The 12,114-nt window shown below is 37.6% G+C and overlaps 1 protein-coding gene across 5 annotated transcripts in view; it reads left to right on the forward strand.

Moving 5' to 3' along the window:
• The window catches only part of CCNY (cyclin Y), a 126,410-nt gene that overhangs the window by 44,544 nt on the left and 69,752 nt on the right, over positions 1 to 12,114 (forward strand). Inside the window, exon 1 of one of the 5 annotated variants that reach the window (XM_032982680.2) lies at positions 8,758 to 8,777. The exons of the other annotated variants lie outside the window; for them this stretch is intronic. The gene's annotated coding sequence lies outside the window, so the exon portion shown is untranslated. Of the gene's footprint in view, positions 1 to 8,757; positions 8,778 to 12,114 lie in introns of those variants that run through there. 5 annotated transcript variants of the gene reach the window in all.

Raw genomic sequence — 12,114 nt, forward strand, 5'->3', positions numbered from 1 at the left:
GTTGACTACCTAGTATGTGATTAGTATAGTAAAAATATGTTAATAAATTATCTGTATGTGCAGAAATTATGTGAGATCTAAATACACACCCAATTTAGAAGCACATCTAGAAAACAGTAAAATGGATTGCATAGGGAAATTGTTGCATATATAAAATACCCTGTTATCATTATTTTATTTTTTGATAGACCGTTTGGGCCTTTGCAGTAGGTAGTGTACTCTGCATGCCAAGTAGTATTTTGTCAAGTGGCCTGAGTTTTGATGAAAGTCTCCCTGTGACAGCTGGGTTTATCAACATAATAATAATAATGAAAACTCTGTCTGCAGGTAGTTCATACTCCTCCCTGTTTGTGTTGCCCAAATCCAGAGCCTCTCTATGTGTATGTACCTGCTTTATTGTCAAGATGGATGAAGACACTGTTTGAACAGTGGCCCTTATACAAATGCTTAGATTTCCATGTAATTAGGCTTTTTATCTGATATTCTTGGTTCAATACTTGCTAGTTAACAAACAGTGGGAAAATTGGTCTCTTCAAGGGCACGTCTACTTATGTGAAATGCAGTACTTACTGGAACAAGCAATAATGAAATACTACGTCAGAGACAGATTTGTAATTTGGGTGCTTATTCTTATGCCCTGAATATTACCTCCATTTGTTCCAATTTTCCTCTCTTGTCAGTGTCTTTTTAGATGATCATACAATGCATTTTTTAAATAGCCACATATTTCGGCTTTAAGTTTTAAAAGAAGGCTGCTTTTTACCAGTGTGATAGTAGTGTTTTGTGATTTGAAGTGTGATTCCATGTTGAAATATGCAGAAATAAAGCACATGGTTTCTCAGAACAATTTAGTTACTTGGTCTCTCTTCTGGTGTCAGTCTTCTTCTCATGAATTCTGGCTGCTATTAATAACACTTAACTGCAAGCATAGGACAAATCAGTTTTAGCCGTTTGACCCCATTACAGGCAACAGATTTCTAATTTTATTAGAAATATTTGCAGTAGAACTGAAGACACATTTAAAGCCCTGTGTGTTGCTGCTCAATCTGACACTCACCACAAAGATGCAAAGCAGAATAGTGATGATCTTCATAGGCTTACAGGTGTGTTTCCATGATAAAATATGAGCAACATAACAGGCTCTGCTGTGCTCTGAGTGGATGGGATGCTAACATAGTCATAAGGTCCCTGAAGATGAGGTTGATCAATCCTGCATCTGCTTAAAATATGCTATGTAGGTAAGCATAATTTTTAGTGGAACAAAACTCACAAGGAAATGAGTGCTGCTTGATATTTAATGAAGAACTGGAGATTAAAGAGACCAACAGTTTAGCTACTTATTTACTTGGCAAACACACAATAGTATAAGAGGGCACAAATTAATGGATCTGAAAATACAGCATTAAAAACTGTTCTAACAGCTTCATGGTGGTTGGTCTTCGTTGCAGACTAAATGACACTGGGCAAACATTTGTCTATCTCAGTTGATGCAAAGACTTGATTTATGTAGTGTTTATTCAGAATAAGGATCTGTGTAGTTACTTACTAGCGCAGTATGTTTTATAATTTACAAACAAGTAGTTCAGATGTTTTAAAGGACTGTGCCATCACTGCATGCCAGGGAAGCTGACAGCCGAATAGCTTTTGTTGTGAAGTTCTACCCCCAAATTCTAGAGCAGGAGCCATTCATTCTCTTGAACATCTTATTCCAGCTGACAGTAAAAAGTACATATTGCCTAATTCTTACCTCCAGAAAATAATAAGTAGATAATCTAGGATGAAATCAAATTTTAAAACTTGCTTCGGAGTTGTACTTGTAATGAAAGATCTCAAATTCACAGTAGCTAGTAGAAAATTTATTTAAATTATTTGTTAGTAGGATATGCTCCATTCTTTTCATATTGCAGTGGGGATTTATTTACTTATTTTCATTCTGGACTAAGAGTTTTTTATTTTCGGTGGATACTTTAATAGAATAAGTTGATCAGGTGGAAAATGAAAAGAGAAGAACCTGCTTTTAAAATTACAGAGTGGTCAGCTGTGAAGCACAGTTCCTGTTCCTCTAAATTTTTTGTATGAAGTAAATACAGTATAACATTTCTTGAACATGTTTATGAAGTAGTTGGGCAATGGAGATTCTCTATATGAATTGTATTATAAATGATGCATTCAAAGAATATTAAGATCTAAAATTAAAACAATTGAAAAATAGGACATTGATATACAGGGTAATTTTGGCAGGGTCTCCTAATCTAGTTCTCATTTTTAAGTGCCCAGGAACTAATTTTTCTGTGTATTGAGCATTATGTAGCAGGTCATGTTCTTATCGAAGCTGCTGGTGGTGGTCAAGGGTTGCAATTCCTGATTAATTTGGCAGTCTTTTAATCAGACCTTAGGAAGAGTCAGACATACAGAGTATGAGGAACTTGCAACTAAGGATTGCCTCTGTAAAGTGTGGGTTTTACCTAACAGCAAACAAGCACTGTCTGGAGGCAGAGGAACCATTTTTTCTGCCATCGTGAGACAGGTTTTTCTTTTTACAGTCTACTGCATACCTTCTTTTCTGTGATGAGAGGAGATCCCTCAGATAACTCGTCTTCATTCAGTACTGCAGATTTGTTCCTACAGCTGCTGTATTTTGTGCAGTGTGTCTACTGCCCCTGTAACCACTGGGGAAAGTTTGTACTTGGGATAAGCAAAAGCTGTCAAAATGAAGGAGGCCTGATTAAAGGTAAACATAGACCAGAGTACTTTGACTGAACTTTCCAAAGTCTGAGAACTGTGCTGAAAGCTTTCTGATCACTTAAAGTTTTCCAAAGTTGTAAGTCATAGGTCAGTCTGCATATTGGAAACAGAAGCTGATCATCTGGGAGTGTTAAGGGGGCTACTAGCCTAGCCAAATTTTTTTCAGAATACAGTACATGAAAAAAATTTACACATAAAACAATACCTCATGTATTGATTTCAGTTGCAAGACTGTACCTTCAGTTGAACAAGTAGTAAACATTTCATCAGTCCAACAAACAGGAGATACCAGGATATCTCCAGATATTTAGGGTGGTAATTTATAATTTAATAATTAGGATAATGATTCAGAATAATAGAAATTGACTGGGAGCTCATGCTACTTACTTTATACCTTTCACTTGTAGTGTCACATACCAATTATTTCTAATCCTATTACTGTACGTTTTCTTGGTTCCCTTCAGAGAGAGGAGTCTGTTGTGCCATGGGTGCCGATTTGCAAACACACAGAAGAACCACTTTAGAACAAACTCAGAGAGGTAGTTCATAAAATCCCCCTTGTCTGTTGCATGGGAGTTATGCCTCAATTCTTGAGAATCACATGTGAGTCGCAAGTTATTAACCGTCCCTACTCCAGAATCCCTTTCCTGTGTCATAACTGGCAACAAGCAGACCAACCATTGATTGTGTAGTCAAAGTTTAGCTCTGTTGGATTTCCCTCCATCCTGGTGAGAATTGCTTTCTAGGTTTCTCCTCTTAATATTTCACATAAAGAAAATAGTAATTGCAGTATGGGCACTGTGGTAGGAAGTAGGTAAAGAAATTGTGAAGGGAAAGCAGAACGTGAAGGAGCATTTGTGAGTTTTGGACATCCACCTAGTGCAGAACCTGGTTTTAGTAACAAAAGCATTCATATGAAAGTTACACTCAGTAGTGAAATATTCCTTCTTGATAGTGTCCCTGTTGTGGCACAGAAATCTTGACTGGGGTGCTGTAGACCTCTGAGTGATGACCTTTTCAGACTTCAGTCTATCATCAGCCCCCTGACTGGCACGTTTGAGATCAAAATTTGCTGTACCGTGTCGTACCATCAGTCTGCCAGGTCGGGAACCCTTCTTCCACAGTGTCTGCTTCATACTTCAGGATTCAGAATGGAATGAATAAATGGTCATCTTCCTAGAATATGTGACAAGTCAAGGGGAATACTCTTCTGAATTTATGTCCTGTAGCGTGGCACTTAGATTTCCAGCATAGCATTCATAACCGTAAATGTTATTAGCCTTCAGAGTATTCCATCTGCCTGAGCTGTGCTGCATTTATTTAGTTTAAATAGAAAATCCATCCATGTAGAGATTCTGTCATGCATTAGGAGGATAAATTGTTTTTGAAATTTTGTTACGGTAGCAGATATTAAATGTGATTGTGAAATGACCCTTATGGTCTGTATAAAATGACAAACTACATTTTTTTTTTTTTTGACCAGTGAAACTGTTACAGGTATAGTATACTATATTACTTATTGAAAATGAACACAGAATATATCTCTAGAAATCTCAGATAATATTCTAGGTATTTCAGTTTCTAAAGACAAAAAGGATCCAAGTTCTTCCTCTATAAAAATGTGGAAAAAAACTAAAATTAATAATTTCCCTTAGTCTGTCAACGATATCTCTCATTTTAGATCAGAACTTATATTACATTTTTTTGGACAAATGTATATGGTTTGGCTGAGGTTGACGTTCTGTCAACTATATCTCTCAGATCAAAGCTTTTATTACATTTTTTTGGACAACTATGTAAGGTTTAGCTAAGGTTGACATGCTCTGCTAGTAACATTTATTTACTTCGTTATGGAATACAAAAAGCCTACAATTGGCCCTACTTTATGCAAAGCAACTTAAGATATTAAAAATATTCTTAATATTCATTACCAGTTTACATTGCCTTAAAATATTTTAGCAATAAGGAGAAAAAAAAATGAATTTTTTTTCAAAATATTTTTATGTCATGGTGTTGAAATTTAACTCTTTTATGGAGATAAAAGTTACAGAGAGAATAGTGATGTATCTCTGTGTAATCTAGACAGTTGTTTCAGTGTATGTATTTATGGAATATTTTCCTGGTTTGACATGAAGGAAATGTGTTGCTTCATGCCTTACAGTTAGAAGTAGAAGGGTAGCAGCAAAAAGAAACGAAAGAACCAAGCTACTTTTAAAGCAGCCAAACCAACTGACTGACTTTTTATTAATTATTCATGAAGATTGCATTCATGTGGAGTCCTTCATTGTCTGAAGTGTCAGACTTCCTGCTATTTCAAAATGAAATATAATAAGCCTCTCAGTGAAAAGTTTCTATTTATATGCCTTCAAGCTCCAAGAAGGATGATTGTAGTAAATAAGACCCAGTATCTTTTTGAATGCCTGATTTGTTATTTTTCTGAAATCTGGTTTGTAATTGTTTTCCCTGATGTACTTTTACTCTTTTGATCTTCCAACTAATCAACCAAATCTATATAAATCTGGAATGACTGTGTTGAGATTGTTAATTAGTGTAAAATTTTTTCCTAGTGGCCAAAGGTTTGTGTTTTGTGTTTTTTTTTTGTTTGTTTTGGTTTTGTTTGTTTGTTTGTTTGGGGGGGGGTGTTGTATTTTTTTGTTTTTTTTTTTGTGTTTTGTTTTGTTGTTGTTGTTGTTTTTTCTCTTTTTTCTTAAAAAGAACCAACCAACCCACTAAAAGAATGTGAAATCGTATTGTGGGGTTTTTTGTTATGTCAATAAGACTTTGTGTATTAGAATGGTAATTTGTTGTGTTTTTTCCTCTCATTTGTGTCATACCTCATTTATTAGCATTTTCGACATTTTTACTTCTTTTTATATTGAAAATAATCAGATTAATTCAGCTTTGTTACATCTATTTGTCACCGTATTGTATAAAAAAGGGCAAGGAAGAAAGTAAATAAGGAAGGGAGGGAATGTTGATGGAACTCCAGGTTTACCCTTTTTCTCACTGACTGACTGTCCTAATTGCTAAGCTACCTGTAAATTCTACTGTCTTGGTCCTCTGATATTTTTTCTGTTGTGTCCTATTTGCTGTCTTCCACTGTCTAAAATGGGGGGGGGGGGGCGCAAGGGAGGAGGTGAGATTTGGTCAAATACTGGTTTCTTTGAATTTACGTTCCACATTCCAAGTCTTCATTTTCTTGGAAGCAGAGCTACAGGATGCAATATTTTCTCAGCCTTCATAAAAGAAAAAAAAGAGAAAGTTTTAATTTTCCTGGCACTGAGAAGGTGCATGGTAATCTTTAAATGTAGTAAGGCCCATAGTGAGAGTCATCGGCAGAACTGAGAGGATGACTCAGTAGTCCAGTGCTCTGTTCCATGGGGAGGCTTTACCTTTGCATTGCTGTTTAACGTAGTAGAGAGGGGGCCAAGAGCAAAGCATCAGAAGAATGGGCAACATTTTTTCATTTGCATTTTTAGTTACCGCAGCCTATTACCAGCTATCAGGATGATGCTAAAAATGAATTCATAGAGAAATGCTTGATGAGAGGTATAAATGAACCTCCTTTTTGTTCACAGGCTCCAGTCAGTATCTGCTCTCTGTTGATTTTGTTCTCCCTGATGTTTCTGTACATTGCAGGCACTTGTCGTAATTTTCTTTTTGAGCAGTTTTTGCATGCTCCTTGTGAAAAATAAAACAGAATGGAGAAAGCCCTCTCCATGCTTTTTTGTTTGATTTTGGTTTGGGGTTTTTTGTGTTTGTTTTTTTTCCTTAACTTAATATACTGTTCCTTAGAGCTAACAAACTTGTGGGAATTCAAGAAAGATAAAAAAGAGAGCACCTAAGAGGAAGACCATTTCTAATTGAAAAACCTTCCTGAACTAACTTGATCTAATGATAGTCCTGTTAAAAATCCCCAAGGGGTAAGGAGCATCTTTCACCAACGCCTAAAGGGTCTGAAACATTTTGGTGAGGAAAATAATGAAAATAAATCAAGGTACTAAAGCTGGAAAGTGAGAGACCCAGATATTCATATTCACTTTCACTAATGATTGGTAACATCTCCCTATGAAATAATAAAGCCACAACATATATTTTTGTGATTTAAAAACAGAACTATTTGCCAGTCTGTTGACATAGTCATTCATGCCATTGGTCATCGTAGATTAAAAACAACAGCCTATTCTCCATATTCTCCAGCCAGTGTTGTAGTATGGCAGAATGATAGTAGAATACTGTTTCATTTGATGTAACATAGAATTTAACTGTGCAGTAATAGATTGTAATGCATGATAAATCTCAAAGGTTCAGTACAAGAAATGAGGTCCTAAATGGCAAGCTTTACTTTATATTTTCAACTATTTATTAATAGAAATCTGATTTTGGAGCAGTTTTGCAGCAAAATGTCTTTTCCAGTAGCAACTGTAGGTAGTGGTATGTTTGAATACACTTTTCTGTGTTAGTTCTCAAGAAGGGTGTTGTGATCATCGAAGCTATGTTGCAATGAACTACTTCAAAGCTTGAACAAATTCTAGAAGGGAGTAATAAAAAATTGTATGCTATTTTGAGGAAGGATGTCTCTTAATCATATTCAAATAAGTAGGAAACTTGGATTTTGATTCAGGTTTTACATTTTCAGATTTCTAAGGGAGAATAGGTTGAGTCTGTTCTATATAGTAATTCTTGCTGATCAGGGAAGAAAGAACTACAGGTTAGATAAGGAACTATATAGTTAGTTGACTATGTAATCAATGAAACTATAGTTAATTGATTACAGAAGTTAATCTTTATATTTCTGTTAGAAGATGCTACATGATTTTTTTTATTATTTACATGAGAAAAAGGTTTCCCAAACTATATGTATCACTAACAATATGTAGACTGCTTCAGAATGATAAACTCCGTCAGAATGATAAGCTGTCTGATGTATAGCAAAGATAACTACTAGTGATATTTCATGCCGTCTTTTGAGATGTCAGTAGAGATAGTTGTGCTTGATAAAGATAATAAATACTTGTAATACCGTATTAACACATAACTCAGTTTTAAATGTGACTCTATTTGCCAGTGATTTAAGATTTAAGAGATGCACAAAACCAATTAAAACTGTCTTACTGGATAAAGTAACCCATGTACGAAGAATGGCAAGAAGGGGAAAGTATTAATGTATTTCATAAACTAACTTGTTGAGGAAGATACAGCAACTATTGTACTTTTTCTAGACCCTCCTTCTGAATTTTAGAACTAATGATTTAATCTCTACTGTTTTTATTCATAGAGTAAACAAACTTCAGTGTTTCAAATCAGATTTTGCTTCTTTCAGTTATATTAATGAAAATAACTTCTGCACTTGCAGAAGAAGCTATTATTGATGCAAATTGGATGAATATTTGGCCAGCAACTTGCATCAATTGAACTTTTTTAAGGCATTGGTTGCAAATAAGGGAAAACAAGCAAACACGCTGAGGCCCAAGCCTAGGACAGACAAATCTCTCAAGTTATTTAATAGTTGGTTTTTAGAAAGGGAGAAATTTAATTTAAATGCCTTTATTTGACTGTTACTTCCCCTCCCGTTCATCTTGCCTAGATTTTTGCCCCAGCATTGACTGGGAACAGCAGTGCAGGAGTTTATTGTGGAACAGACCTTTGGCAGTCAAAGGAGACTGTAGGATAACATTCACAGACTTTTGGAAATGGAAGTATGAAATTTGTTCTCACCAAACACCAGGCCCTGGCTTTAGAGCTGTGTTAACAGCTGTGTTTCTAGACTTCTATCTACCACCAGACAGGAGCAGTTTTATGTTTTGCTTAGGCTTTTTTCCTTTCTGTTATTCTCCCTTCTGTTCTCATTTGCAACTCACCTTGAGTCTGTAGGAGGATCACGGACCTTTTTTCTTAGTCTTTTCTGCAGGAAGTCTTTGTGAGGTCCTGTGCTAGAGTCACCCATCTTGCAAATGAGCCAAGAGTGCTTCCCCACAGCAGCTGAGTAGAAATTCCTGCAGAATCCTCCAGGATGCAGCTGCTAGTGTAAGGTACACTCAATTTGTTTCAATTACAGTCATCTGCTGTTGTTTGGCACCCTCTGACCATCTTGAAAATGTATTTTGTACCAACTTGTAACTGTTTACTGGTTTATTTTTCTCAGGTTTTTCCCCTATACAATTATGTCTGAAGTTGAGGCATGGGGACTTGCAAAGTGCACCTATTCCACTTTTCAGTAGAGAGAGTGGAGACTTCTGGCTAAGCTTTTCTAGCCCATCATGGTCTAGATAGTGTTTAGAGAGACATTCTCCAAATTCTTTATTAGCTATTAAGATGTGATCAGAAAAAACATTTAAAGCCTGTCAGCGTTGGAAACTATTGTGAAAGGATGTACTAGAGCGCATGCTTGGATGGAATGGGACATGCATAAGCAGGGAGAATGGTAAGATAAATGTTTGGATGAAGCAATAGGGTATCAAGTGATGGATGATCACCAGCTGCTATTATTTAAACAAACTTAGTTGTACTTGGATATGGGGAAATGATTGTATTGGTTGCAGAATGCGTTACTTTTGATGACTTGTATAAGATCATCCTTTTAAAATTTATTTGACTTACTGAAGACCAAGTAATAACGGAGTCCTGTTTGAAGGGTAACTTACCCAAAATGTGTTGCAGTGTTCCTATTCTACACTACTGAGAGCCGAAGAGTTAATGTTTCCAACAGTGTGATAATATTTCTACTTCCCATATAAACAAATGTCTTTAATTAAGAGACTAATAATCTCTTAAAGAGAACAGAGCAGACCCTCAGTTAGAGGGTTGCAGCTGTTTGGACACCAGACTGCACCAGTAGTGTTGAGAATGTATTTGCAGGAGATGTTGGAGTGAACTAGAAAGAATGTATTCCGTAGAAAGATACTTCTTCAGGCTCTGCTTTTGGCCTGAGTAGAAATATTAATGGCAATAATGTTTTGAGATAACTCACTGTGATGGAATTCAGTTCTCTGTGCAGTGGTCTATCATTTTGTATGCCTTTACTGTTGAGTTCTTTCCTTTATGAATAGAAGATAATCGAAGCTTAGAGTTGCCAGTGTTGAAGTGAGAATGTCAGAAATGAAGTGAGAAAATGGGAAATGGGTTAGATTCTTCGAGTACAGTCAAGACTAGTGCAGCCTGGGTTACTGTTAAGTGGCATTTACATAAATTGACAGTATTAGCTGTCTTAAGGCTTCTGCACTTCATTTGCTGATGTGTTCATTTGAAATTTTTTTTAAACTTCTGTTGAGTGTTTTGTTTGACAGAAAAGCTTACGTCTTAAGGAAAATTAATATACAATCAATCATCTGTCTGTAAATGGTAAAATTTTTAAAGCTGCAGAGGTTATACATACCTGGCAAAAACTTGCATTCACATGCTTTTTTTTCATTCCAGGAAATACGAAGTTGGCTTTAAAAGCACTGTTGATGATGTTTTTTTGTTTTGGTTTGGTTTTTTTATTTATTTCTTGAAGAAATCCAATAAGAAAAACTGATCTTGGTAAAAGAAAAGGAGGTAAATAAAGATATTTTGCAAGCTCCTGTTCTGTTCTAATCATGCTTTTTTTCCCCTGTTGCTTATTGCTTTCTGTGGTGGATTGAAGGGAATGATTTTCCATTTGATTGTATATGTGTTACTGTTTGACAGTTGGAGACATACTAATTTATTATAAAATGGATATGAAATTTTTCTAGTGATGAGAAGTGGGTGGGAGAGCATAGAGAAAGAGTTTTCTTATGACAGTTAAAAAAAATGAGAAAAATTTGCCTGGGAAAAAACATCTCAGCAGAACCCTTAAAGCTATTTTGAGGCACCAGCTTCTCTTCTCTTTGCTAGAATGTCTGTTAAGGTCACTTTGGATGCTGAAGTGAACAAAGCAGCGGCTTGGAAAGGATGCCCTCTGTTAATAAAAGTATGATTCTTCCGATGTTAATGTGACAAACTCAGAACAGATGTGGAAAAAATAGTTTATGGCTTACCAGAAGAAAGAGGCGTAATCCCGTTAGATTTTCAGGTAAATACAGAATGTTTTCTGCTGTGTTCTGGTCTCACAAGTTTAAAAAATGGGAGTAGGCCAGCATGGACTGCCTGTATAGTTACTTAAACCGTAAGAGTAGTTCTTTGCATGCTTGATCTTTGCAGAGTATCAGCAAAACAGTGGAAACTTGTTAATGTGATGATGAATTCACCCAATGGCAGAAATGCAGGAATTTTGATTTGTAGCGCCCCGTCTCTTCCAGAACTGATCTGACCAATCAGATCCGTGGAGGTGATACCAATCTGCTTGAATGTTCCTCAGCCTGCTCTGTCTCAAGGTCTCAGCAGTGCTGGGTCATCTATGCTTTCTGTCTCTCAGGAGGCCATGGTAATGTTTCTTTCTTGTCATGTCTGAAAGATTTCCTGGTTTTAGACTTATTGTTACCCTATCACAAAATGAGGTTTTACATCCCGACTGCCTTATACTCTCAGATCTGTGCTAACTTTCAGGATATTTGGAGGCTTAAACACTACAGTGTCCCAGTCTCCATCCGTGTTGGCTTTCTGCTGCATGTATAGGTGCGTGTTTGTCCTGGGTTGAGTGAGTGGTGGAGTTTTTTTGGTGGCAGGGGAGTGGCTATGGGGGCGGCCCCCTGTGAGAAGCTTCTTGAAGCTCCCCCCAGATCCAAGTCAGCTCCACTTCTGTTTGGAAACTGAGCCAATCAGCTGCGCCTCTGCAATAACATATTTAAGAAGGGACATGGTGACGGGCAGTCAGACTTGTGAGGAGGAGTTGCTGCAGCTGCATGAACACCAAGGTCAGTGGAGGAACGGAGGAAGAAAGGAGGGGGGAGGTGTGCCGGAGCAGAGACCCCCCCTGTATCCTGTGGTGAGACGGCAGGGCGGCCCCCCCCTGCCACCCATGAAGATCTACAGTGGAGCAGACATTAATTTATGGCCTGTGGTTTCCACCGGGTTGATCAAGGTGCTGTGCCCGAAGAAGGCCGGGCTCTTGTAGGAAAAGGTAGCCCCGCTGCTCTAATTCAGTGCTGGGAGGATCGCAACATGCGGGGGTGTCCCACGCTGGAGCAGCTCGGGAAGGGCTGCAGCCGTGGGAGGGAATCCAGTCGGAGAAAGTTAGTGACTCACAATGGAGCAGTGTGGGGAATGTTGCAGCCCGTGGGAGGAACTCATGTCGGAGAAAGTTTGTGGAGGACTGTCTCCTGTGAGAGGGGGACCATGATGGAGCAGGGGGAAGAAGTTCCAGAAACTCCCCCCACTGAAGATGGAGAAAGTGGCATCACTGACTGCACCCCCCATTCCCTGCCCCTGCGCCACCGGGGGAGGAGGTAGAGATATCGGGAGCAGAGC

Source organism: Tyto alba, unplaced genomic scaffold, assembly GCF_018691265.1.
Source record: "Tyto alba isolate M040663 unplaced genomic scaffold, T.alba_DEE_v4.0 Super-Scaffold_38, whole genome shotgun sequence".
NCBI classification, from domain to species: Eukaryota; Metazoa; Chordata; class Aves; order Strigiformes; family Tytonidae; genus Tyto; species Tyto alba.